The 27,612-nt window shown below is 41.8% G+C and overlaps 1 protein-coding gene across 4 annotated transcripts in view; it reads left to right on the top strand.

Annotated features, from left to right (window-relative positions):
* Positions 1-27,612, top strand: part of FYN (FYN proto-oncogene, Src family tyrosine kinase) — a 204,667-nt gene that overhangs the window by 66,186 nt on the left and 110,869 nt on the right. The gene's annotated exons all lie outside the window — the stretch shown is intronic.

Genomic DNA, 27,612 nt, shown 5'->3' with positions numbered 1-27,612 from the left:
GACCGCGACGTCACCACAGGTCCTGTTCGGCACAGCAACTGAGACCGGACGCCGCGGGCAGCGCTGAGAGGTGAGTATAGCATCATTTTTTATTTTAATTCTTTTTTTTACACCAAAATATGGTTCCCAGGGCCTGGAGGAGAGTCTCCTCTCCTCCACCCCGGGTACCATCGGCACATTATCCGCTTACTTCCCGCATGGTGGGCATAGCCCCATGCGGGAAGTAAGCGGATCAATGCATTTCTGTGGGTGCAGAATCGCTGCGATTCTGCACCAAGAAGTGACATGCTCCTTCTTTTTTTCCGCAGAAAAGCCGCGCGGCTTTTTCCGCGGAAATCCGCAGCATGTGCACAGCGGGTTTTGTTTTCCATAGGGTAACATTGTACTTTACCCTGCATGGAAAACTGCTGCGGATCCGCAGCGTCAAATCCGCAGCGGATCCGCGGCAAAACCCGCAAAGTGTGAACATAGCCTAAATATGTGCGTGTATGGCTTTGTTCATGTTAAGGTCTTGGCTTTTTTCATGGACAGAGCCATCATTTGTTTTCAAACAGATGGCACTGTCAGGATTCAGTTCTTTTTCTTACAATAGTACTATGCAGACCGAAATCTAACAGAACAGAGAACAAAACTAGTGATAACAAGGCAAACGTTAGGAAGGTACCCGGGTTCTAGTTGATTGAAAAGAGTTATCCCAAGTCCTATATAACAGTACCAACCATAATGGTCCAATAACAGTGACAGGCACTGCGTGCCCCATAAGTGTCAGTCACATGGGAGATCCTAGTCCTTTGTCTACACTGTAGTTCTGTCCTACCCTACCCTAGAAGTTACAGGCTCAGTAACTCCTATCTCTTTTAACAGTGTGGAAGACAGAAATGCCACCCTAGGTACATGTTATCTGTGTGTGCAAGGCTTGGCATGTGTAAGAACATGCCTATACAATTATTTCCCTACCAAAGTGGGTACAAGTGCAATAAAAAGGATGGAGTGCCATAGCCACTGCTCGGTGATCTACATATATTCCTCTGGCTTGAAGTGGATGAACATTTGGGTACTGGTCTAGGGCCTTCATCCTTTATACTGCACCTGCTTCTACTGTATGGAGACTGAGGATCCTTGATGCACCCTGGATGGTGAACCAGAAAAGACCATTACTACTCCTAGAAACATTTCAGACCCACGAGGTTCCATCTAGTTCGGGTACAGCCTGTTTCTTTCTTTGTAATGAGAATGTCAGGTTTAAGTGCCACATGTAATTTTCACTGTTAGACTTGACGATCTGTGTGAATATTTGTGCAAAGGGAATGAAACATGGCATTTTGAAATGCTTGGAGAATTCTTTAGACCTTCCGGTTATAGAAGCATTTAATTACAGAGGTCGTTTACTTTGCACACTAAGGAATTAGATAGCAAACATTACTTTTTTTCTAGACTACTGTTAATGAACTTCTGTTGCCAACCCAGCACTTTTGTGCTGGTGGATATACCTAGCTGAGCTTTTCAACAGGAGCATACGTTCACAGTTTGTCAAGTGAGTTCTATTTAAATAGCACAACAGGAGTGCAAAAGAACGTGAGAGACAATAGAAGTAAGCACCGGCCGCCAAACATTTACAGTCTTCTACATGTAAAAGCAAGAGTGTTATACTGTTTGAAAATATTAAATTCAACCTCAAAAATGTGTACTTTTTTTAGAATTTCATAATCCAAATTATCTTCTGTGAACAAACATGTTTTGGGGTCATGAAAATTTTTTATTAAATGCCTTTTCAGACCAAAAACAGGCCCTTGGTGCACCCTTGGCGCACCCTTGGCGTGGCCACACAATTCATTTTTATTTTCCACCTACTTGTTTTCCGTCTACTTGTTTTTCATCTATCTCCACCCTTTTATCACTCTGGTAAAGCCAGAACTGTCAATCAAGGAAGGTGGGCAGAGATAGATGGATAGCAAGTAGATGAGAAGGTACACTTAACTGTTTGGCCACACCAAGGGTGCACCAAGTGCCTGTGTGGGTTTGATCTGTCATTTTGTGCCGACAGACTGGGTAAACTTTGCATTTTCCATGGTCTTTAGAAGATATCCGTAAGAAGGATTGTATTATCCACCTCCAGCCCCTACTGTATTGAGCAATTTTTGACCATAGTCTCTTAATGTAAGAAAAACAAAAACATGTTCCTGCATGGAATGGCACAGCAGACTGCATTTTTGCATAGAAAAAAAGGTATATGAGCCTGATAATGGACAAAAGGACTCTCTTTTAGCCTCTTTTACGTAAATTTGGACTTATATATTTCTGACTTATGTGTTGGGAACTTTATCTTGTTCATACAAAAAAATAAAACTGTAAAGCACAGTATGAATCCACCTTATCCGCTATTAAAACATTGGCAAATTATCAAAATTTTGTTGTACGAATTTGTCGTATTCTGGGTACAACGTAGGAGGTGCGCCCAGGGTGCTATTTTATTGACCATTTTGCTATGACATCCATGAGCTATCATAGAATCCTATTACCCCATTTTCTGCTGTGAATTTTTATATTCTTTTAGTCTAATGTCCATATACTACTTCATTTCTAGTTTGGTTCCGTTCTTTGGGGCAAGCCGAAGTGGGAAGGGAAATAGAAAAAGGGAACATAAAAATCAATATTTTAGAAAGTCATAACAAAGCTCATTTGAAACTAGATGAAAAGCAACTAGTGAAATAAATTGAGATGTAATTAGTTTGTCTCGAGATATTTGATGAAAGAAACATTCTAAACAACTTTACGTCAAATGATCTTTAATTATTTTTTCATAAAAGCCTTTTCATTTCTTTTCTGATTAACGTCAGAAAGCACAAATAAACGTTTTATTCACTGTTGTTGACAATGAATGATCCTATCAGCTCAGGGAAGATTTGTCACTACCATATTGCTTTCTTCCTTAGGGTCTGCTATAGGTACTGGGTAAATCCCGGTCCCGAAACGTCAGGAAAACACTAATAGAATAGAGAATAGATGTGACTCTTACACTACCTTCACATATACCTGTGACATGTCCGAGTGCTTTCTTATTTTTCACCGGATGTCGGTTAAAATCATGGATCCAAGAGTTAGATCTGTGTGACTGAGAGCATGTCCTATTCGGATCCAATTTGTGGACCAGACTTGGACATTAAAGTCTATGAGATATGGATGAAAATCCTTTATTTCATGATTAAAATAGATATGGCAACACTACAATATGCCTAGACATAGGCATGATTGGAGATAAGAGGTGCAAGGAGGTGAAATCAGATGTGTTTCGAACAGCTGCTGTGTTGTATCGGATAAGAGTTTAAGAACTCAACCGTCGTTCAAAATGTGTCCAGTTTCACCTCCTTGTACCCCATACCTCCAATCATGCCAATACCTAGGCATATCGTAGTGTTGCCATATCTATTTTAATCATGAAATAAAGGATTTGATTGTATGGATTGAAGCTGGACTCACTTCCTTCACAATTAGTGAGCACTCCCCTGATTTGGGACCTCCTACTGGACACTTCAGAGCCAACTTGTATGTGCCATGAATATTTATTTTCTGTGCAATTCAGGCTTCCATCAGCAGCCATAAAAATTCATTTCCACATGTGTTTAATAGTGATGAGCGAGTATACTCGTTACTTGGGTTTCTCCGAGCATGCTCGGATGGTCTCCGAGTATTTCGGTGTGCTAGACAGCTTGAATACATGTTGGATTCCGTAAAAAACAGGCAACCCCCACATGTATTCAGCCTGTCTAGCAGCTGCATATCATGCAGCTGCGTCGACATAAACGAAATCTCCGAGCACGCTGAAATACTTGGAGACCACCCGAGCATGCTCGGAGAAACCCAAGTAGCAAGCATACTCGGTCATCACTAGTATTAAGTCTTCTACCTGGAACTGTTATGAAGTCCTTCCTTTAGGTTTACTTCACAGAGTTTTATTTAAAGGGAACCTGTCAGCAGGATTGTGCACAGTAACCTACAGACAGTGTCAGGTCGGCGCTGTTATACCGATTAAAATGACATCTTGGTTGATAAAATCTGTCTTGTGGTTGTTGTGTAATCTTTATTCTCAGTTTTGTGTTAATGATCTGCTCGTGCTCCGGGGCGGCCTGTGGGGGTCTGCATGTGGTGCTTTGCTTAGGTATTCATGTTTATGGCTTCTCCACTGATCTCTCACTGACCTGCCCCCTAGTTTACATAATGAATATCTGTATATACTGGAAAAAAAAAAAACTCAGCCGGCCGTGACACCTGTCCTGCAGCATAACCGCATGGTGGCTGTGTAGTTAATAAATGTGCTTGAGGTTTTCAATTACAGTTTTGTTCGGTCCAGTTTTGGAGTTTTATCTGAAATTATGTCCAATTTGCCTTTTTTCCTCTTTTTTTTGTGTTGTTCCACTACACACAAAGGAAATAAACATGTGCCTAACAAAAGGTATGTAATTGCAGTCATTTTCTGGGAGAAATACTTCATTTTCTGGAACAATTTCAAGGGTGCCAACAGTTTCGGCCATGACTGTATGTGCATAAATAAATACCGTACATAAATAAATACATATATAAATATTTGTATATACACGTGTGTGCATGTGTATGTATGTATATGTATGCATATCTAATATATAAAGCTGAATGTGTGTATGTGTGTATGTCCGGGATTGGCATCTGAATCGTCGCAGCTACAGCCACAAAATTTTGCACAGTCACACGTCTGGACCCCGAGAGCGTCATAGGCTATGTTGTGAGGTGAAATTTTAACCCCGCGCTTTCCAATTCACCAAACTATTTTGCCCCTATCTACATAATGGGGAAAAAGTGAAAGGAAAAGTGTTGGAGGCGTCGCAGCTACAGGCACAAAATTTTGCACAGTCACACGTCTGGACCCCGAGAGCGTCAAAGCTATGTTGTGAGGTGAAATTTTAACCCCGCGCTTTCCAATTCACCAAACAATTTTGCCCCTATCTACATAATGGGGAAAAAATGAAAGGAAAAGTGTTGGAGGCAAATTAACAGCTGCCAGATGTGAACAAGGGGGACTTAAAGAATGAGAGCGATGGCGCCAAAGAGTATATACTGTACAGTTGCTAAGGTGGGGCCCCAACATGGGATAATCACCACACCACCACGGGGATATGAACACACACAAAATGCGCCACACACTACCACGTGCTCGAACACATATACCACCCTCAGCGCACATTTCACCACACATACACCAACCTCGCCACATAAAAGTCGAAACACAAAAGTCGCCGCTCAAAACTCGCCACGCGCAAAACTCTCCACATGCAAAACTCGCCACACGTGCAAAACTCACCTCATGGAAAACTCGCCACACGCAAAACTTGCACACGCGGAAAAATTGCCACATGCACAAAAGTTGCAACACATGCAAAAGTTGCCTCACACAAAACTTGCACATACTCAAAAGGCACCACACATAAAACTCGCCACGCGCAAAACTTGCTGCACACAACTTGCTACACTAACCTGTCACATGCAACTCGACACACAAAAAGTTGCTACATGCATGTCGCCACACAAAACTCATCTCACAAAAGTCGCTACATGCATGTCGCCACACGCAACTCAACACACACAACTTGACACACGAAACTCGCCCTAAAACACACACAAGTCTGGTATTATCCTTCAAAAATAAAAATCTGATTAATAAGCAGACAAACTACAAGAGCAACAAATGTACCATATAGGAATCCGGCAGCTGTCAGTCACATGACCAGTCTATTATGTGTATGTGGGAGCTAATATATACTGCCAGGGGGTGGGCTTACTGTTGGCTGGGGATTTATCAGGCTGCCAATTTAGCTTACAAATACTGAGGTAAAAATACTGACCAAATAACGTGTGAATGAGGTCTAATACAGGATGAGATGACATACAGATATATACTATATACAGGAGGAGATGACACACAGGTATATACTATTTACAGGGAAGATGACACACAGGTATATACTATATACAGGAGGAGATGACACACAGATATATACTATATACAGGAGAGATGACACACAGGTATATACTATATAGAGGAGGAGATGACATACAGGTACATACTACATACAGGAGAAGATGACATACAGGTATATACTATATACAGGAGGAGATGACACACAGGTATATACTATATACAGGAGCAGATTACCTACAGGTATACAGTATATACAGGAGGAGATGACATACGGGTATATGCTATGTATAGGAGGAGATGACATACAGGTATATACTATATACAGGAGGAGATGACACACAGATATATACTATGTATAGGTGAGATGACACACGTATATACTATATACAGGAGGAGATTACATACAGGTATATACTATATATAGGAGGAGATGACATACAGGTATATACTATATACAGGGGAGATGACACACAGCAGGTATATACTATATACAGGGGAGATGACATACAGGTATATACTACCGTATATACAGGAGATGACATACAGGTGTATACTATATATAAGGGAGATGACAAACATGTATATACTGAGGTGAAAATGAGGTGTGAGGTGAAAATGAAAAGGTGTGAGTGCAAAATGAGAGGAGTGAGGGAAAATAGTGGAGTGATCGGAAAATGACAGATGTGAGGTCGAAATGACAAGTGTTAGGGGGAAAATAAGAGGAGTGAGGGGGAAAAATGAGAGGTGTGAGGGAGAAAATGAGAGATGTGAGGGGGAAAATGAAAGATGTGATGGGGAAAATGAGAGGCGTGATGGGAAAATAAGAGAAGTGAGGTGCTATAACTAACCACAGATATTTACTATGCCCAGGCAACGCCGGGCTCTTCAGCTAGTATATATATATATATATATATGTATGTGTGTGTATATATGACTGAATATTTAATTAATTTGTATTTATGTTATTATTTTGCTTTCTTTTTCTATATCCATTGCATTTCCGTATATAGAAAGGTTTTGGAGTATGTGGCTGCTCCTTAGATTCTATACTCTTCTCCAGCAATCAGACCGGCATGCAGTTAGACTGTCTGCTAATACTTTTCTTCCTGTAAAAGGAAGTGACTGTGTTTCTTTCTCACAGCTAAATGTATGTAGACATAAGTGCATGTTTTGCACTAATACAAATAGCACACTAGCCCCATGATTGGAAGGCTGATATTCCGAGAAAGCCTTACAGTATAAAATACATAGAATGGATTCTAATATAACTGGAAAAAGGTCAAAGGTTTCTTTTTCCATTGATACAAATGGAATACTATTTAGAAGTAAATGTGGTTTACAAGCAACACACCATCCAATGATGACGTTTCAGTTTTTTTACTTACTGTATTATGGGTGAGTGCCGTCTGAGGGTCACGTGGTGGCCCTATGGCTACCACAATGCTGGTACAGGTGGGTCTGAGTAGAACTAGATCAGCTCATTTTTTTACATGTTTTTTTTTTGTTTGTTTTTAATTTTAAATCTGACATACAGAGCTAGAGATATCATTCTTTTTATTTTCGGCCAATTTATATGGTCTTTTTCCAAATGGGTCTGGCTCATAGGGGATTTCTGCAGAGCAGCGTAGCGAATTCTGTGAGCCATGCCCCCTCAGAAAAAAAACTATAAAATGTATCACTAAGTAAGAAAACTCACATATCGTATGGCACATTTACAAAGAAAAAAATAAACAAAATGTAATGCTCAGGGGAGTGTTGGAAATATGATCAGAGACTGGTCACTTTTGACCTAGTGAGAGGTCCTCTTTGAAAAGCCTGGCCTGAAAATTGAAGGAGCACTTTTCAATGTACTAATTTCATCTCAGAGCATGGTACATAGCGCAGTTCTGTATAAGTGCATGCTACATAGCGCAGTGCTGTATAAGTGCATGCTACATAGTTCTACATAGTGCCGTGCTATATCAGTGCATGCTACATAGCGCAGTGCTGTATAAGTACATGCTACATAGTGCTACATAGTGGCATGCTGTATCAGTGCATGCTGCATAGTGCTACATAGTGCTACATAGTGCCATGCTGTATCAGTGCATGCTACATAGTGCCATGCTGTATCAGTGCATGCTGCATAGTGCTACATAGTGCCGTGCTGTATCAGTGCATGCTACATAGCGCAGTGCTGTATAAGTACATGCTACATAGTTCTACATAGTGCTACATAGTGGCATGCTGTATCAGTACATGCTGCATAGTGCTACATAGTGCTACATAGTGCCATGCTGTATCAGTGCATGCTACATAGTGCCATGCTGTATCAGTGCATGCTGCATAGTGCTACATAGTGCTACATAGTGGCATGCTGTATCAGTGCATGCTGCATAGTGCTACATAGTGCATGCTACATAGTGCCGTGCTGTATCAGTGCATGCTACATAGTGCATGCTATATACTGCATGCTATATAGTGCTACATAGTGCATGCTATATAGTGCATGCTATAAAGTGCTATATAGTGCATGCTATATAGTGCTACATAGTGCATGCTATATAGTGCTACATAGTGCATGCTATATAGTGCTACATAGTGCATGCTATATAGTGCTACATAGTGCATACTATATAGTACTATATAGTGCATTCTATATAATGCTACATAGTGCATGCTATATAGTGCATTCTATATAGTGCTACATAGTGCATGCTATATAGTGTGTGAGGCGGTGACTGGTGTTACATGTGAGGGTCACTGTTTGTTCCCCCCAGGATGCGCACGGAGGCGTATTGAGGCCATGAGAATGCATTGCAGTCACAGGCGTAGCTGTGGTTGCAATGCAGACTTAAGTGAGTATAGGTCTTGGACATGCTGGTTGTACAAGCAAAATTTAGGGAAAACCTGTTCTGGCCTTTTGTGTTTTGAAACAGACTGTAGTATGGTAGTGGTGCAGTCTGTTTCATTCCTGGCCGGGTTTCCATGTGGCGGAAGACCACAGATTCAAGTTAAAAACCCTGCAGTATAGGGTTTGGGTGTGTCAGGTTCAGAGTCAGTGTCAGTTTGGAAGAGTACAAAGCAGAAGGCTCTGCAGCGCTCCACCTGTGTGAGGCAACATAGGCCAGCAGAGCCAAACAGACAAGGCAGCTGAAAAGCTTGGCACCCCACAGTGTACACAGCGGTGCAGTTGTAACAAAGTGGCACAGGGTGGTAGTCATGGGCAAGATCACTAGGTGACAGTCAGCGAGCACCCCGGCCTCTTGCACATGAATAGACAGTTCTAGTCCTGAGTCACAGTGGGTTACCTCAGATGTACGGCTGCTCTCCATGCTGGAACGGATGCCCCACGCGTCACACTCTTTAGGGCCCAACAATGGCAACTGGTTTAGTAAAGGTGAGGTAGAGAAGAAAGGTAACTCCCTGAACTGTCCCTATTCACAGCAATGGCTGCAGCAGCGAAGGCAATGGCTCCCAGGTGCAATAAAGTCTCTTGTGGGGCACACACACAGTTCTTGTGCCTGTTGCCCGACAGTCCACTGGCAGCTCTGTTCCTTCCATGGGAGCACGTCCTGCCTTGCCCGGGCACTACAATGCAGGCAGGGATTTCCTGTTCCTTTGAGGCTGCTGACCCAGCCCCTTAACATCTTACTGTCCCTAAGCTGCAGACATTCCATTACACAATTGTAGAACATTAAGACAATACGAGCACAGCACACAAATAACAGTAATACATCAATGTGTAACCCACTGTCAAAGTTCTGCATGGGTGACCACATACAGGGAAGGAGAGAGGGTCCCCGCCACCTCCTTACACAGTCACCCACGGTAACTGGTCTTAGGAGGTGGATTGGAGTGTTTAGTGACTGTAAACTAGAGGATATGGTTCCCGGCTGCGATCCGGAGGATATCGTGTACTGCGTATTGCTGTGAGTAAAGCGACTTTAACATGGCAGTGCAGTCGCCCACGGCAACTGGTCAGAGGTGGGCTGGCGTGTTTAGTAACTGTAATCCACAAGATATGTTTCACGGCTGCGATCCGGAGGATATCGTGTGCTGTGTTTATATGAGTTGAACATTAAAGAGTTGTTTTGCTTTGAACTTCGCTGGGGCACTGCCTCATCACTGCACAGGGTGCTACCGCAGCATTACAAGTGCTACATAATGCATACTATATAGTGCTACATAGTGCATGCTATATAGTGCTACATAGTGCATGCTATTATAGGGTCGTTTGTTACATATTACCCCTTTCTAATTGCCCTGTTAGGGAATGCTCAGTTAATAATCTCATTCACATGTGCTTTCTTCTCTGCAGAACTACGAGCATCTATTAAACTCATTGGACAATCATTTAGGCTACGTTTCCACGTTGAGCTTTTGGTGAGCTTTTGATGTCGCAGATTTCCTGCATCATTTCTGCACGCATTAAAATATGTTACTTGCATTTTTTCAAAAATATGCAGCGTGAAAAACTCATAGTGGGAATGTAGCTTTAAGTTGGAACTCTGCGATATGAGGTTTTACTAGCTGGAAAAAATGGGCAACAGAGTTTCTTAGACCAGCAGAGGTAGGATGCCCATAGCCCTAAAACCAGTACTCTTAACTTTATGCTCTGTAATACAATTTGCATGGAAAGTGCTAGAAGGTCTAGCTCCCAAAGTTCCTGGGATTTGCATACTTCATTTGAATCATATGAATGCATTATGTTTACTGCTAAAGAGGCCTGTTACCATTTCCACCTTTTCTGTTTTAGTAAATATGTCTAAAATAAGCAATGGGGGGTGGGGGTGCTCATATAAAGTCTGGCACTGTCAGCACTAAATTATGTAATTTGCTAATAACATGTTTGACAGAATTTTTAAAGGGAATCTATTACCAAGTTTTTGCTGCCCCATCTGAGAGCAGCATGATGTAGGGGTAGAGGCCCTGATTCCAGTGATGTGTCACTTACTTTACTTGTTTCTGCAGCTTTGATTAAGAACTGTTTTATCTACTGCAGATCTAGCTGTCCTGTGAATGCAGACCCCACACACATGAAAGATTGGCAGCATTCTTTGTACAATATGCTTAAGCAGAAAACTGACAATCAGAAGTGGGGGCAGGGTTGGGCTACCAGGCAGCAGGCCAAGTGGTCCTCAAGTGATAATCTCCTCCTGATAAAGCAATGATTTTATAAAATCTACTGCAAGCAGCCCAGTAAGTGACACATAGTAGAATCAGGATCTCCGCTGTCATGCTGCTTTCAGATGGGGTTGCAGAAACTGGGTGATAACTCCCACTGCTTCTGAAAAAAATGTATGTTCTGTATTTAACAAAACCAGTCTAGGCCAAAAAAAAAGGCTAAGAGTTACCGCCTCAATATTGGAGGTAAATTCTGTTTATTTTTGTTATGGTTCCTATTTATTTATGAATCTAATTCAATGGAACCCAACAGCATCCATCATAGATCCTGCAGAAAGGGAACCTAAGATATCTGTACAAGCAACATCTTAAGGCCCTATACACATTAGACTAATGCTGTCTGATTCCAGCGCCAGCCAACTGATTGTTGGGGTAGACGCTGATCAGGTATGGTCGAATTTGGGCTGCAGTCTATCTGCTGCTTCTGTGTGTGGGAGACATGGCTGCCGGACAAGCAATTGGCCGACGGAATGTTTGGCCAACAACCATCTAATGTGGCTTTTCAGTTTCATCTCCGGTCACTATTGGTGTTTCTTTTCTTTCCTCTATAAGAAAAAAGCTTAGCTGTGGTCGTCTTTAACCCCTTGGCACAAAATGATATAACTGTATGTCAGCTCTGGGATTTGCATGTTTCTCGCTACCATACTGCATGCTAATAGCCGATGTTTAGACAGATATGCAAAATTACCTATGTATGTGTAGGTACATCAAAATGCAAGCTGTAGTGTGCCGCTAGGACTAGACATACGGTATATGCATATATGTAATGGAAACCTACTAGATAAAGAAGAATCATAATACAAGTAATGGTCGGGATAAATGAAGGGATTCTATTATTATTCCTGCAAACTTGCACCAGTTGTAGAAAACTATCTCTGTGTAAATAGGTTACGCCAATAATTAGGACGTCTGTCTCATTAGGGACAAGATGGTTACATACGAAGCATAAGACAAAAACAATTATCAGTCCTTTAGTAAATCTTGGCGTCAGCTGTTCCACGTATAATCTGGAATAAACAAGCATCCTTGAACACTCTTTTGTGTGTGGCGTCAGTGCTGCCGAGCCATCTGTCACACACAGAGACCCACATCTGGGGGGGGGAAATATCAATTGTTGCCTAATAGGATCTCTTAGCTTTAGACTTTCAGCTGTGGTTAAACTACGTCTCCAGCGTTAGTTTTATTTCCCCATTCTTTAGTAGGAACGTATGTAGAGTATATGCAATGTAATACTAGTTGCTTTCTCCTGCCGTTTCCAGCGCTGCTCCAGTCCCCTCCTGGATTACGTCACTGCCGGTTTTGACCAGCCGGTTTACAGCTGTTTGAAGCAGAAGTAACTTTCTCAATGTAAGTCTATGAGACTTTAGACGAGGCTCTGTAAAAGCTCTGGTGACATGATGCAGGAGAGGCGCCGAAGCCGTACTGGAAATGGCAGGAGACCATGGTGGGTAGTTTAATGCATACAGAGGACATACATTACTCATAGCTGATGGCGAAATGCAAAAAATGCTGGAGTGGTACTCGAAATAAATCATAAATTAACCCATTGAAAATATTTATGTAGATTGCTCGGCCGTGGCACAGAAAGCTACCAATTAGTGGTGGGGGCGTGGCTTTACAGAGCTCATGAATATACTTGACTACCTGGCAGCAAGTATACAGATTTACTAGTCCTCTAATGATAATTTCCTGGTAATAAAATTGTGATTTTATCAAAACTAAAGAAGGCAGCCCAATAAGTGACACATCACTAGAATCAGGGTCTCTTTCTCTACATTATGCGGCTCTCAGATTAGGTGGCAAAAATCTGATGACAGATTCCCTTTAAGGGAAAATGTCTGTGACTATGACTAAGTCCTGAGTACTACAGAGTCCTGGTAACCCAAAAAATTATCCCTGTAGCTGAAAAGTGAAATCCACAGGACTTTTTTTCCCTAAACATCTGCATTGCATATTACATTTAACTAATATAGTAACTCAAATATTTTACACAATGGAATTTTTTTATGAAAAAGTGACAAAATAAAAATTTCAATTTTTCCTCTTCGGAGGTAGTATAGTAGTAGTGCTGTGACTTCCACATTTAGTGAATGCCTAAAGATAAGCACAAGACATTTTATTATTCAAGGAGATTATTATAAGCTTTGTTTAGTGTGGCACAAGTGAGCCCTTTATCCCTCAGAAACAAACAGCTCATAGAAAGTAAATGTACAAAGAAAAAGCATGTGAACACTGCAGAGCAGCCTGCACAAGCCGTCCTTTACTTAATGCTAAGAGACTAACCAAGGAATAAGTCTTGTGTCTTGTTAACTAATATGTCTCCCTGAGCTTACACGGGGGTCCTCCAGAGGACAAATCGATGTAAATAAAGGAGGCATGAGAATCAGTTCATAAAGCAACAACCGGCAGCACGGTGCCTCAGTGGTTAGTGTTATAGCCCTGCAGAGCTGGGGTCCTAGGTACAAATCCCACCTTGGACAACATCTGCAAGGAGTTTGTATGTTCTCCCCGTGTTTGCGTGGGTTTCCTCCGGGCACTCTGGTTTCCTCCCACATTCCAAAGACATATTGATAGGGAATCTAGATTGTGAGCCCCAATGGGAACAGCGATGATGATATCTGTAAAGTGCTGTAGAATATGATAGTGCTATGTAAGTATAATAAATACGTTGTAGGTTTATCTCATATTTATATATCTAACGTATAAATATGTAACCCATCCATACATACGGCAGGTTGTGTCACTGGCAGGCACCAAATTACTCCATTCTTTACACCATAAAGGGCAGGTTTGGGATCTAATAAGAGTAGGTAGAAAATAATAAAGTTACCATTATTCACTAGTCCCCCGCCACTCCAGCACTGCCACTCTGGTGGTCCCTACTGATTTTGCAGCATTGACTTCCATTATTCAGTGGCATCCACCAGTCTTGCTGCAATCACTTATATTTTTCAATTAACCGCTGCAGTCAATCATTAATCTCAGCAGTGCCACTTGCATGTATGGCACGTGACCACAGAGGGCAATGATTGTCTGCAGTGGTGCGGGAGAGGCATTGATGTAATTTCTGCAGGAAAGGCGGGGATCATTGGAACAACAGTGCTGGAAGGGTTAATACTTGTTTTATTTTATGTTTTTTAAAGGGGTCCTCTGCAGTTTTCATAAAGTCACCCGTCAATTCCCCTAACTTGCCCGTGTTAAGAATTACATTTTTCGTTGGCTTCTGGCTGCGGTGTTCCTCTCTTATTTCTCCTGGAAACGTATGAATAAAGTGACGATTTGGCATTACATGGTGTGCCCTTACACAGGAAGGACACTGTTGGGTCAGTGTATGTCCGGATACCCCATATCTGCAAGGGGATAACATTGGAAATGGTTGTACATAAAAAATGGTCTATAATAATTCTCCATGGAACGTCTGTACGGTAAAGTGCAACACCGCAGATTTTGACCAAACTATCGTTTCAATGAAACAATGGGTCCAGCTCAAGGCTGAGAATGGGTGAAATTGGAAACTGTCCATTTTAGATAACATTCTACTCAGTTACCGTATATGGCCAGTATAGGCTTGATATTTTTTTTGTTTGTTTGTTTTGGTTTTTTTTTGGGGGGGAGGCAAGATTTTGAGAGCACGAGACAAATAAGAAGCTAGTGACAATGGCCCAATGTAGTGGTCTCATCAGTTGTGTCAGTGAGGTGTGTCTCCGGTTATGCGTGTTGTGTCTTTTTTCGTTGAAGAAGACTTTGGATTCCATGTCAGATAATATCAGATATTTTTCCTGTACTGATATGTGTTATTTGTCAGGAGCTAAGGTTATAACGTCCATTGTGGTAGAACTGACAGCAATGCTGCTTTTCAGGAGTCTCTGCATTCCCCATAGCTGCTGGATCAGCACATCAGTCATCATCTGCACGTCTTCCGCCATCTGCATTTCTGTATTCTCCATGTTTTCTGGTTGAAGTGATTGCACTTGTAGCGGGCGAATCAGCTTGTGCATTGTAGGCTATTGTCCATGTGACTAAAGAGAAGCGACGCGAGAGTAGTCGTATTCAGAGGCAGTGTAAGGGGAGAATCTGTGTCAGCGGGAGACAAACGCTGCCCACCCCGTCCCCTGGGCTTTATATAACAGTATCAGTGCATCATTGATACTGGATGCTCATTATGACATCTGCTCCAGATACGCCAGCTTTTCATATATCTGCTGCTGGTCAGACCATTCGGGCTAGCCAATAGGACAATTTAGGTAGAAAGGTTTGGATGTGAGTCCTGGTGGATGGTGGTGCTCAGGACAAATATCCAGGCAATAAGGTACAAAGGATCACAGCTTTCCTTCATGTAATGAATAAAACGTTATTGATCTGTCAGCATTTTATGTTCAAGGGTGCCGCCAAAGTTTCAGTCCTCCTGGACTTTGATCATTTAAAGGGGTATTCCCATCTCCAAGGTCCTATCCCAGTATGTAGTAGGTGTAATAATAATAATATTAGCAAATACTTCCAATTAGAAATGTAGTATAGTTTTTCTGATTTGCTATGTCTCCTTCCTCATGTGCAGGCATTGCTGGACCTTAGATATCCATGGTTACGACCACTAGCAACTAGGTAACTAAGGCTGGTGTCACACTTGCGAGTGCAATGTGAGAAACTCACCTGAGTCTCTCACATCAATACCCGGCACTGCTGGCGGCGCGGACCGAACCGTGCGGTTGCATGTATTTCTATGCAGCTGAACGCTCCAGTCCCGAGTGCCGGCGGCAGTGCCGGGTATTGATGTGAGAGACTTGTGCGAGTTTCTCGCATTGCACTCGCAAGTGAGACACCAGCCTTAGTTACCTACTTGCTAGTGGTCGTAACCATTGATATCTAAGGTCCTGCAATGCCTGCACATGAGGAAAGAGACATAGCAAATCAGAAAAACTATACTTCATTTCTAATTGGAGGTATTTGCTAATATTGGAATTGTATCTTGGAGATGGGAATACCCCTTTAAGTGGACTAATATCATTATTTATATTTTGAGCAAAAATTGCATTAATTAAAAGGGTTGTCCATTTGAAAAACAATTGACTATTAGATGTGTTTAAAATATAAATATACAGAACTTTCTAATATACTTCCACTGTATTAGTGCCCATATCTGAAGATATCAGGGATCGTTCCAGCTGCCACTTCCAGCTTGTGTTCAACAACAAAGGAGAGAGTTTCTTGAGTCAGAAGGGACAGGGGATGTGAATGGAGGGGGATGGCTGACTGGCTTATTTCAATAAATAAGCAAGCCTGCCCCTAGCTTCAAAAGTATTGAGATGCAGAAGAAGATTGGCTTAAAGGGAACCTGTCACCTGAATTTGGCGGGACAGGTTTGCGCTCATATGGGCAGGGTTTTCGGGTGTTTGATTCACCCTTTCCTTACCCGCTGGCTGCATGCTGGCCGCAATATTTGATTGAAGTTCATGCTGTGTCCTCCGTAGTACACGCCTGCGCAAGGCAATCTTGCCTTGCGCACGCGCAGTATGCTTTGCCAAACTGCGGGCAAAGCTGAAAAGCATTAGTGCGCATGCGCCGGCGCACTATGTCCCGGAAGTATTTCGCTGTGTTCCGGGACATAGTGCGCCGGCGCATGCGCACTAATGCTTTTCGGCTTTGCCCACAGTTGGGCAAAGCATACTGCGCGTGCGCAAGGCAAGATTGCCTTGCGCAGCCATGTACTACGGAGGACCCAGCATGAACTTCAATCCAATATTGCGGCCAGCATGCAGCCAGCGGGTAAGGAAAGGGTGAATCAAACACCCGAAAACCCCGCCCATATGACCGCAAACCTGTCCCACCAAATTCAGGTGACAGGTTCCCTTTAAAGGGGTTGTCTGGCCTTGGGCACAAGTCTTCAGCAACTCTATGAGTCCTCACATAGCACACACTGCAGTCACATGCCAAGTAGATGTGCACTTGAATTGAGCAAGGTCTAGTTGGAATGTGCAGATCACATACTTGCAGCCACATGATCACCTGCTTCAGATACTGCAGACTTGTACTCCAAGGCCAGACAACCCCTTTATTGATATGAGTCAATCGGCGAGTTGTTGGGTGCGGCAATGATATCTTCAGATTTATACAAATATATTAGCAGGTTACATATATTTATATTGTAGACACATGTAATCTAACCATGATTGTTTTTTTCAAGTTGATGATCTTTTAAAGAAATACACTAGGAGAGCAAAGGTTCCTTCTTCCAGACCCCACTATTAATTTAAAATACGATACTTTATAAGAAATACTATGCTGCCATTTCATTAACGTTGTACATGCCATTCCTAATGGAGGGCTGTGACAAACTCACCTAATGAATCAGGCACATCTTACAAGCGGTGTGCAGGAACTTGGGTAAGATACCTGGCATAAGCCAGGCGTTTCCATGCCCCCAACCTTACCATACCCCAGATCCACCAGTTTTGGCAGAGTTGATCGGGACTGGCATTAAAAAGCCAGAAGTCATAACACTTTTGTACTGGTTGCAATCATTTTGGGGGAAATGTGTATTGAGTCTGCTCATACTTTCTATACTTTTAACGGCAATGAAATATTTGATTCCGATAGTAAAGCATCTTATGTAGAAGAGGGGCAGACAGTACATCAAGAAGATACGTGTGAGATCTGGGTTTCCTGCTCTATCTAATTTCCCTGCAGACCTTCATTGAAAGGTACACATTAGTTTCCATTAACTGGGCTGCAATACATGGAGATCCCAGTAGGAATGATCGTACCATTTACAGCCACTATAATACTCAGTTCATCAAACTTTATGCTGTACTAGATGGTGGCCCGATTCTAACGTATCGGGTATTCTAGAATATGTAGGTAGTATATAGCACAGGCTACGTACTATATTGCACAGTGACGTAGTATATAACACAACCTACGTAGTATATAACAGAGCTACGTAGTATGTAACACAGCGTACGTAGTATATAGCAGAGCTACGTAGTATATAACAGCCACGTAGTGTATTGCACAGCTACGTAGTGTATTGCACAGGCACGTAGTATATTGGTCAGCCACGTAGTATATAGCAGAGCCACTTAGTATATAACATAGCCACGTAGTATATTGTAGAGGCACGTAGTATATTGCATAGCTACGTAGTATATTGCACAGCCATGTAGTATATAACAGAGCCACGTAGTATATTGCACAGTCGACGTAGTATGTAACAGAACCAACACAGCCACATAGTATATTGCACAGCTACGTAGTATATAACACAGAGCACGTAGTATATTGCACAGCAACGTAGTATATAACATAGCCACATAGTGTATTGCACAGCTACGAAGTGTATTGCACAGGCACGTAGTATATTGGTCAGCCACGTAGTATATAGCAGAGCCACGTAGTATATAACATAGCCACGTAGTATATTGTAGAGGCACGTAGTATATTGCATAGCTACGTAGTATATTGCACAGCCATGTAGTATATAACAGAGCCACGTAGTATATTGCACAGTTGACGTAGTATGTAACAGAACCAACACAGCCACATAGTATATTGCATAGCTACGTAGTATATAACACAGAGCACGTAGTATATTGCATAGCCACGTAGTATATTGGACAGTCACGCTGTATATTGCACAGTCACGCTGTATATATAACAGAGCCCACGTAGTATGTAACACAGCCCACGTAGTATATAGCAATGTGGGCACTATATGCGTGGTTAAAAAATACTTAAAATAAAAAATAAACATATACTCACCTTCCGAAGGCCCCTTGAAGTCCTGGCACCTGTGTGCGGTGCACGCGGCAGCTTCCGGTCCCAGGGTTGGTATGAGCGCAGGACCTGTGATGACGTCACGGTCACATGACCGTGACGTCATGGCAGGTCCTTCTCGCATAGCATCCTCGGCACTTGAACCTGCCGCTTGCACTGCCGAGGACAGCGCGCAACTTCGGAAGGTGAGAATAACCTTTTTTTTTTTATTATTATTATTATTATTATTATTTGTAACATTAGATCTTTTTACTATTGATGCTGCATACGCAGCATCAATAGTAAAAAGTTGGTCACACAGGGTTAATAGCAGCGTTAACGGAGTGCGTTACACCGTGGCATAACGCTGTCCATTAACGCTGCAATTAACCCTGTGTGAGGGCTGACTGAAGGGGAGTATAGAGCGGGCACTCACTGCGGGGAGGAAGGAGCGGCCATTTTGCCGCCAGACTGTGCCCGTCGCTGATTGGTCGTGGCTGTTTTGCCGCGACCAATCAGCGACTTGGGATTTCCTTTACAGACAGACAGAAAGACGGAAGTGACCCTTAGACAATTATATAGTAGATGTCGCGTTTTACTGGATTGTACAGGGATCAGAGTTATGGCTGGTATACACCGTGAATACTCATCCTTCCCATCCCAGGATTGGTCGGGCTGAAGATTTGTCAGTCTTCTGTACTTGTGTCCTTATTGCAAATTACGTTGCCAATAATAAAATGAAAGAGACGCTGGTTTCTCCCGAGGTCTTTAGTGTCATAAAGCATAGACGCGGCTTCATAGCCCCTTTGGGGTCATGAATAGTATAGTATACTGGTGGGTTACAACTTGAGATGTCTGTCGTAAAATACTCTACTCTGTCTGTCAAGATTTATAACACAAGCGCATTGTAGTCTTTATTACTGTGATGATTGTGCTCAATCCTTCATGGTTGAATGTTCCTTTTAGGAACCCTGTAAAACATCTGTGGCATTGCTGCAAAGTCTGATCAGTTTAAGCCATGGCCTGGAGTATTCTAGCCGACAGGATGCAGTCCTGCCGGGGTCACAAGAAGCCTCGGACAGCAAACAATCTCATCTTCACTCACATCATTTCCTGAGACGACATCGCTGTGGTCATCCGAGAGTTTACATGAAACTGACGTCAGATATCAAAATAGAATTCAGCCATTAATCACTTGTGAGATATACATTTGGCACATCTACCCCATCATAGAGCTGCATTATGAAGGGGTAGAGGCCCTGATTCCAGAGAGATGTCACTTTCTGGGCAGTGTGCTGTAGTTTTGATAAATATATCTTTTATCTGCTGCAGATGTAGCAGTTCTCTGAATGCTGAGCTCTGTATAACCCCGCCCACACCAGTGATTGGCAGCTTTAATCATTTGATGGGGCGGGGTTACAAAGAAGAGAAGGACTGCATGGCACGAGACAACTAGTCTTCTAGTGATGATCTCCTGCTGATCTCCCCAAAATTAGAATATCATCAAAAAGTTAATTTATTTCAGTTCCTCAATACAAAAAGTGAAACTCATATATTAGATAGTCATTACAAACAGAGTGATCTACCGTATTTTCCGGCGTATAAGACGACTTTTTAACCCCTGAAAATCTTCTCAAAAGTCGGGGGTCGTCTTATACGCCGGGTACGGAGCTCTGAAGTCGCCGCATATGGTGCAGGGAGCGGTCCCGGATGGTACCCAGGGTCTGGAGGAGAGGAGACTCTCCTTCAGGCCCTGGGATCCATTGTCGTGTAAAAAAAAAAAGAATAAAAATAAAAAATATGGATATACTTACCTTCCAACGGCCCCTGAGTTCTCCTGGCTCCCCGCGGTGCATGCGGCGGCTTCCGTTCCCAAGGATGCATTACGTGCCGTAAAGGACCTTTGTGACGTCGTGGTCACGTAAGGTAAGTATATCCATATTTTTTATTTTTATTCTTTTTTTTTACACGACTATGGATCCCAGGGCCTGAAGGAGAGTCTCCTCTCCTCCAGACCATGGGAACCATCCGGGACCGCTCCCTGCACACGCCGTATAAGACGACACCCGGTGTATAGGATGACCCCCGAAAAGTTGGGGGTCGTCTTATACGCCCAGTGGTCTTATACGCCAAAAAAATACGGTATTTCAAGTGTTTATTTCTGTTAATGTTGATGATTATGGCTTACAGCCAGGGGCGTAACTACAACAGGTGCAGGGGTTGCAATCGCACCCGGTCCCTGGAGCCTAGGGGGCCCTAAAAGTCACTTTGGCCTATAGAAAAAGACTATTGCTATTAAAGATTTAAAATATTTGGGGGCCCCGTTGGAGCTTTTGCATCAGGGCCCATGAGTTTCAAGATACGCCACTGCTTATAGCCAATGAAAACCCAAAAGTCATTATCTCAGTAAATTAGAATAATTAACAAAAAATACCTGCAAAGGCTTCCTCATATCATTTATTTTATATGCATGGGTCACATAGAAGTCACATTTTCCAATATCTGATGTCCAGCTCCATGAAGCAGATAGCTCCAGCCTCTGGATTGGTTATAATAATTTACATGAAATGATTGCTACAATGAAGGTTGGAAATTCTGCCCCAGTTTTTAGGTTTCCTCCTATTTCAGATGTGAAGTATGCTTTATATGTAAATCCATTTTTCTGCCGCCCTGCGGGTCTGACTCATTGGATGTTAGGTTGTGGAAATCAAGCATCTCCATAGTTTACCCAAGTGTAAAGCACGCTCCTCCTCAACCAGATGTGACTGAGGAAATCTCACTGCTTTCAATCCCATCTCAAAGGTCCACAGGGGCCTGATGCAGCAGAGGTCTCCTTCACCCACAGCAGGGCGGCATCTTCACATCTACGAATGCCATTAACCCTTTCTCCTGTCAAACAGAATTTCCTCTTGTATGCATGTAACAAAAAAATAAGCTAAACATAGTGTCCATATGTTCCTGTCTTTCAACCATGTCTGGAGACGTACAAATATTTTTGTGTCTGCTTACACATTTTATTGGTACAGATTGTGTTTCAGTATTTATTTTACCTTGTATTTACGCTGCTTAGATCTTAGGCTGTTCTCACACTACCATCCGTGGCTGTGATTATAGCCTGCACCCTGAGGCTTGGCAGAAACTGTAGCATTATATATGCAGAGTTAGCCTTCCAAATGCCGGAAACTACAAAGGGACCTGACGGACCCCATTCCAAGTTAGTGAGGTCTCTTCTCTAGAGGTGTTATACATCCTGTGATGGAATGACAGAGTATTGCAGCTTCTGCTGTAAAGGGACGCCACAAATCATGTGTGAAAATAGCCTCAGGATAAGTTCATACTAGCGTCTGGATATTTTGTCGTTTCAGTTTTCAAAAACAGAGAAAACATACTTTCCCAGAGCACCATGCATGGCTTATAAGTCTCCTCACTCTGACATGGCAGACTTGGCTTGTTGTCACTCTTCACAAGGAGAAACGATAACCCTTAGTCCCCAGTCTGGAGCCTCTCACCTAGCCAAATCAAATCTCAGACTTTGCACTGATGAGGGGCAATCCCCCGAAACACCGTGTCTGCAAATTGAGATTCTGTTTTCCATTTCAAAGAGAACAAAAGAAAAAAAATGCAACATACATAATTATGCCATTACATAACTGATGTAATCGGAGGTAGATGGATAATCAATAATTATATTACAGTTGTGCTCAAAAGTTTACATACCCCGGCAGAATTTTTGCTTTCTTGGCCTTTTCTTCAGAGAATATGAATGATAGCGCCAAAACTTTTTCTCCACTCATGGTTAGTGGTTGGGTGAAGCCATTTATTGTCAAACTACTGTGTTTTCTCTTTTTAAATCATAATGACAACCCAAAACATCCAAATTACCCTGATCAAAAGTTCACATACCCCATTTCTTAATACCGTATATTGCCCCCTCTTAACATCAATGACAGCTTGAAGTCTTTTGTGGTAGTTGTGAATGAGGTTCTTTATTTTCTCAGATGGTAAAGCTGCCCACTCTTCTTGGCAAAAAGCCTCCAGTTCCTGTAAATTCCTGGGCTGTCTAGCATGAACTGCCCGCTTGAGTTCTCCCCAGATTGGCTCAATGATATTGAGGTCAGGAGACTGAGATGGCCACTCCAGAACCTTCACTTTGTTCTGCTGTTGCCAATGACAGATCAACTTGGCCTTGTGTTGTGGATCGTTGTCATGTTGGAACGTCCATGTACGCCCCATGCGCAGCTTCCAGTACTGATGAGTGCAAATTTGCCTCCAGTATTTGCTGATAACGTGCTGCATTCATCTTTCCTTCAACTTTGACAAAGTTTCCAGTGCCTTTGTAGCTCACACATCCCCAAAACATCAGCGATCCACCTCCGTGCTTTACAGTAGGAGTGGTGTTCCTTTCATCATAGGCCATGTTGACCTCTCTCCAAATGTAACATTTATGGTGGTGGCCAAAAAGTTCAATTTTGGTCTCATCACTCCAAATTACCTTGTTCCAGACGTTTTGAGGCTTGTCTCTGTGCTGTTTTGTGTATTGTAAGTGAGTGCCTCCTTATTGTGCACCTTGAAACAGCCACACCACTAGTTTTCAGAGAGTCCTGTATTTCAGCTGATGTTTTTTGTGGGTTTTTCTTTGCATCCCGAATAATTTTCCTGGCAGTTGTGGACAACATATTTGTTGGTCTACCTAACCGTGGTTTTGTTTTTACAGAGCCCCTGATTTTCCATTTGTTAATCACAATTTGAATGCTGCTGACTGGCATTATCAATTCCTTGGATATCTTTTTGTATCCCTTTCCTGTTTTATACAGTTCAACTACCTTTTCCCATAGATCTGTTGACAATTCTTTTGCTTTCCCCATAACTCACAATCCAGAAATGTCATTGGCTGGATGAAAGATGCAAGAGTCTGGATCCCAGAAAGTCACTCATCTTTTATGCACACACTGATTACAAGCAAACAGGTCACAGGATGTTACCTTTAGTAGCCATTCAAACCCATTTGTGTCAACTTCTGTGCATGTTATCAGGCCAAAATCATCAGGGTATGTGAACTTTTGATCAGGGTCATTTGGATGTTTTCGGTTGTCATTATGATTTAAAAAGAGAAAACACAGTAGTTTGGCAATAAATGGCTTCACTCAACCACTAACCATGAGTGGAGAAAATGTTTTGGTGTTATCATTCATATTCTCAGAAAAAAGGCCAAGAAAGCAAAAAAATCTGCCAGGGTATGTAAACTTTTCAGCACAACTGTAACATATGGGTTTTGTTATGTGTCAGTTTTTAGAGCAGAAGAAGAGCACGCAAAAGTGAACCTTTACATAACTGATCCAATTGGAAGCAGAGGGACCTCATGGATTGTTATAGTTTGTATGGGTTCCATTATGCACCAGCTTTCAGCATAGAAGAAAATGTGAAGCGCGCAGAACATTTAAAATTTTTCTTTCTGTAAACATAACAGAACCCAAACGGAACCCATAATATTCATCTACTGGGGAAAAAAGGAGGACGGCGCCTAGTATAACACATACAGCTCTGGCAAAAATTAAGAGACCACTGCAAAATTTTCAGTTTGTCTGATTTTTCTCTTCATAGGTATATTTTGGAGTAAAATGGAAATTGTTCATTTATTCTATAAGCTTCTGACAACATGTCTCTGAATTTCCAAGCAATACATTTTGTATTTATCTTCTGAAAATGAGAAATGGTCAAAATTAAAAAAAAACAAAAAACAGTGGTTTCAGACCTCAAATAATGCAAAGAAAACAAGTTCATAATCATTCAGAGACAACAACAATAATAATGTTTTAACTCAGGAAGAGTTCTGAAATCAATATTTTGTGGAATAACCATGATTTTTAGTCACAGCTTTCATGCGTCCATGCTTTCCACCAGTCTTTCACACTGCTTCTGGTGCATAAATGTAAGCAGGTCTTTGATTGATGGCTTGTGACTATCCATCATCCTTTGATTACATTCCACAGGTTTTCGATGGGGTTCAGGTCTGGAGATTGGGCTGCCCATGAGAGGGCTTTGATGTGGTGGTCCCAAGGAGAAGAGTCATTCTCTGTACGCTTGTCACTGTAGGGCATCCTGCTGTGGAATCTTCCTCAGGTTATTAACGAAAGAGTGATCTCCAGTAGAAATGGATAAGTATAAAGTGAAAATAGCCCCAATTTCAAATAGAAACCATCAAATTGGATGCCTATATAGAATTATGTATGTAGTTAATGGAATCATTCATTGTTTGGGTGTTTTGGGATGTGTAACCCCATACTAGTTTAGAATGCATAATAGTCAATGAAGTTCCTTCTGGTTACGTTTGTATCAGTAAAGTATTTTTCTTGATTCCGCAAAGTACCCCCCTCCTATTACTCTGAAGACAGCTTTACACCCCTTTGGCATTATTTGAATCTACAATGTGCACATTCCAATAAGCAAAAGGAAAATCACATGAACAGGGTGTCCAAACTTTTGACTGGTACTGTAAACTGTACAATGCATCTAAAATATTAACACAGGAGGTTTGTCTTGGTGGCAGATTCCCTAAATTTCAGCAGGTTTTTGCTACCCCCATCGAGGCAGGCATGATGTATTACTTACTGGGCTGCTTGCTGCAGTTTTGAAATAAATCACAGTTTTATCTGCTGCAGATCTACCAGTTTCCTGAGTGCCGAGCTGTATATAACACCACCCACACCACCGATTGGCAGCTTTCTTTGTATACTGTACATAGGCATAAAGCTGCCAATTAGAGTTGGGGGCGGGGTTATACAGATCTCATGACTATGGAGGACTACATATGATGGAGGACTAGTCCTCTAGCGATAATCTGCTGATAAAACAGTGATTTTATCAAAATAACAACAAGCAGCTCAGTAAGTGACACATTGCTGGGATCTGAGTCTCTGTCTCTACATTATGCTGCTTGCAGATTAGGTGACAAAAACAGGGTGACGGGTTCCCTTTAAGGATGGCTTGATTTTATGCTGTCGCTCATCTCCAAGGTTGCACATTTAACATTGAAGGTGCTTTGACTTCAAATCCGAGTGACTCATTGTGGATTGTTGTTAACACAGAATTGAATGACTCAACCTAAGGCAGAGCAACATAAGAGGAACACAGCATTTAATCTATTATTCCAGTGTCAAAATAGATCACTACGGCTCATAGTCACATTTTTGTCACCCACTTATTTTGTATTTGACATGTTGCATTTTAGTGATTTAACTACTGTAGTTAGGAAAGTAGTTGCATCACAGTGGCCAGCCTTACATTTTACAGTATAAAGACCATTCCCTCTACCTTAGTACTGTATCTGTAGTGTGCAGAGAAGATTAGGCTCTTTTTTTAGAATAACCGCAGTGTGGAGGAATATAGTTTTGATCTTTCATGAGCTCATGATAATGGAGAAAAGGTGAATTTTTAAAATTTTTATTTTTTTTATCAATGGGGACCCTTATACAATGTGCATGGCGATGTGTGGGCCCTTATACAGTATGCAGAGCTATGTGTGAGCCCATATATAATGTGCTGAGCTATGTGTGAGCCCTTATACAGTATGCAGAGCTACGTGTGAGCCCATATATAATGTGCTGAGCTATGTGTGAGCCCATATACAATGTGCTACAGTTGTGGCCAAAAGTATTGACACCCCTGCAATTCTGTCAGATAATACTCAGTATCTTCCTGAAAATGATTGCAAACACAAATTATTTGTTATTATTAACTTCATTTAATTTGTCTTAAATGAAAAAACACAAAAAGAATTGTCCTAAAGCCAAATTAGATATAATTCTACACCAAACATAAAAAAGGGGTGGACAAAAGTATTGGCACTGTTCGAAAAATCATGTGATGCTTCTCTAATTTGTGTAATTAACAGCACCTGTAACTTACCTGTGGCACCTAACAGGTGTTGGCAATAACTAAATCACACTTGCAGCCAGTTGACATGGATTAACCCCTTCATGACACAGCCTATTTTGGCCTTAATGACCTTGCCGTTTTTTGCAATTCTGACCAGTGTCCCTTTATGAGGTAATAACTCAGGAACGCTTCAACGGATCCTAGCGATTCTGAGATTGTTTTTTCATGACATATTGGGCTTCATGTTAGTGGTAAATTTAGGTCGATAATTTCTGAGTTTATTTGTGAAAAAAACAGAAATTTGGCGAAAATTTTGAAACTTTCGCAATTTTCACATTTTGAATTTTTATTCTGTTAAACCAGAGAGTTATGTGACACAAAATAGTTAATAAATAACGTTTCCCACATGTCTACTTTACATCAGCACAATTTTGGAAACAATTTTTTTTTTGCTAGGAAGTTATAAGGGTTAAAATTTGACCAGTGATTTCTCATTTTTACAACAAAATTTACAAAACCATTTTTTTTAGGGACCACCTCACATTTGAAGTCAGTTTCAGGGTTCTATATGGCTGAAAATACCCAAAAGTGACACCATTCTAAAAACTGCACCCCTCAAGGTGCTCAAAACCACATTCAAGAAGTTTATTAACCCTTCAGGTGTTTCACAGCAGCAGAAGCAACATGGAAGTAAAAAATGAACATTTAACTTTTTAGTCACAAAAATGATCTTTTAGCAACAATTTTTTTATTTTCCCAAGGGTAAAAGGAGAAACTGGACCACGGACGTTGTTGTCCAATTTGTCCTGAGTACGCTGATACCTCATATGTGGGGGTAAACCACTGTTTGGGCGCACGGCAGGGCTCGGAAG

The sequence above is a fragment of the Ranitomeya variabilis genome, chromosome 2, assembly GCF_051348905.1.
Source record: "Ranitomeya variabilis isolate aRanVar5 chromosome 2, aRanVar5.hap1, whole genome shotgun sequence".
Classification (NCBI taxonomy): Eukaryota; Metazoa; Chordata; class Amphibia; order Anura; family Dendrobatidae; genus Ranitomeya; species Ranitomeya variabilis.
This window is presented reverse-complemented; position numbering and strand designations above follow the sequence as displayed.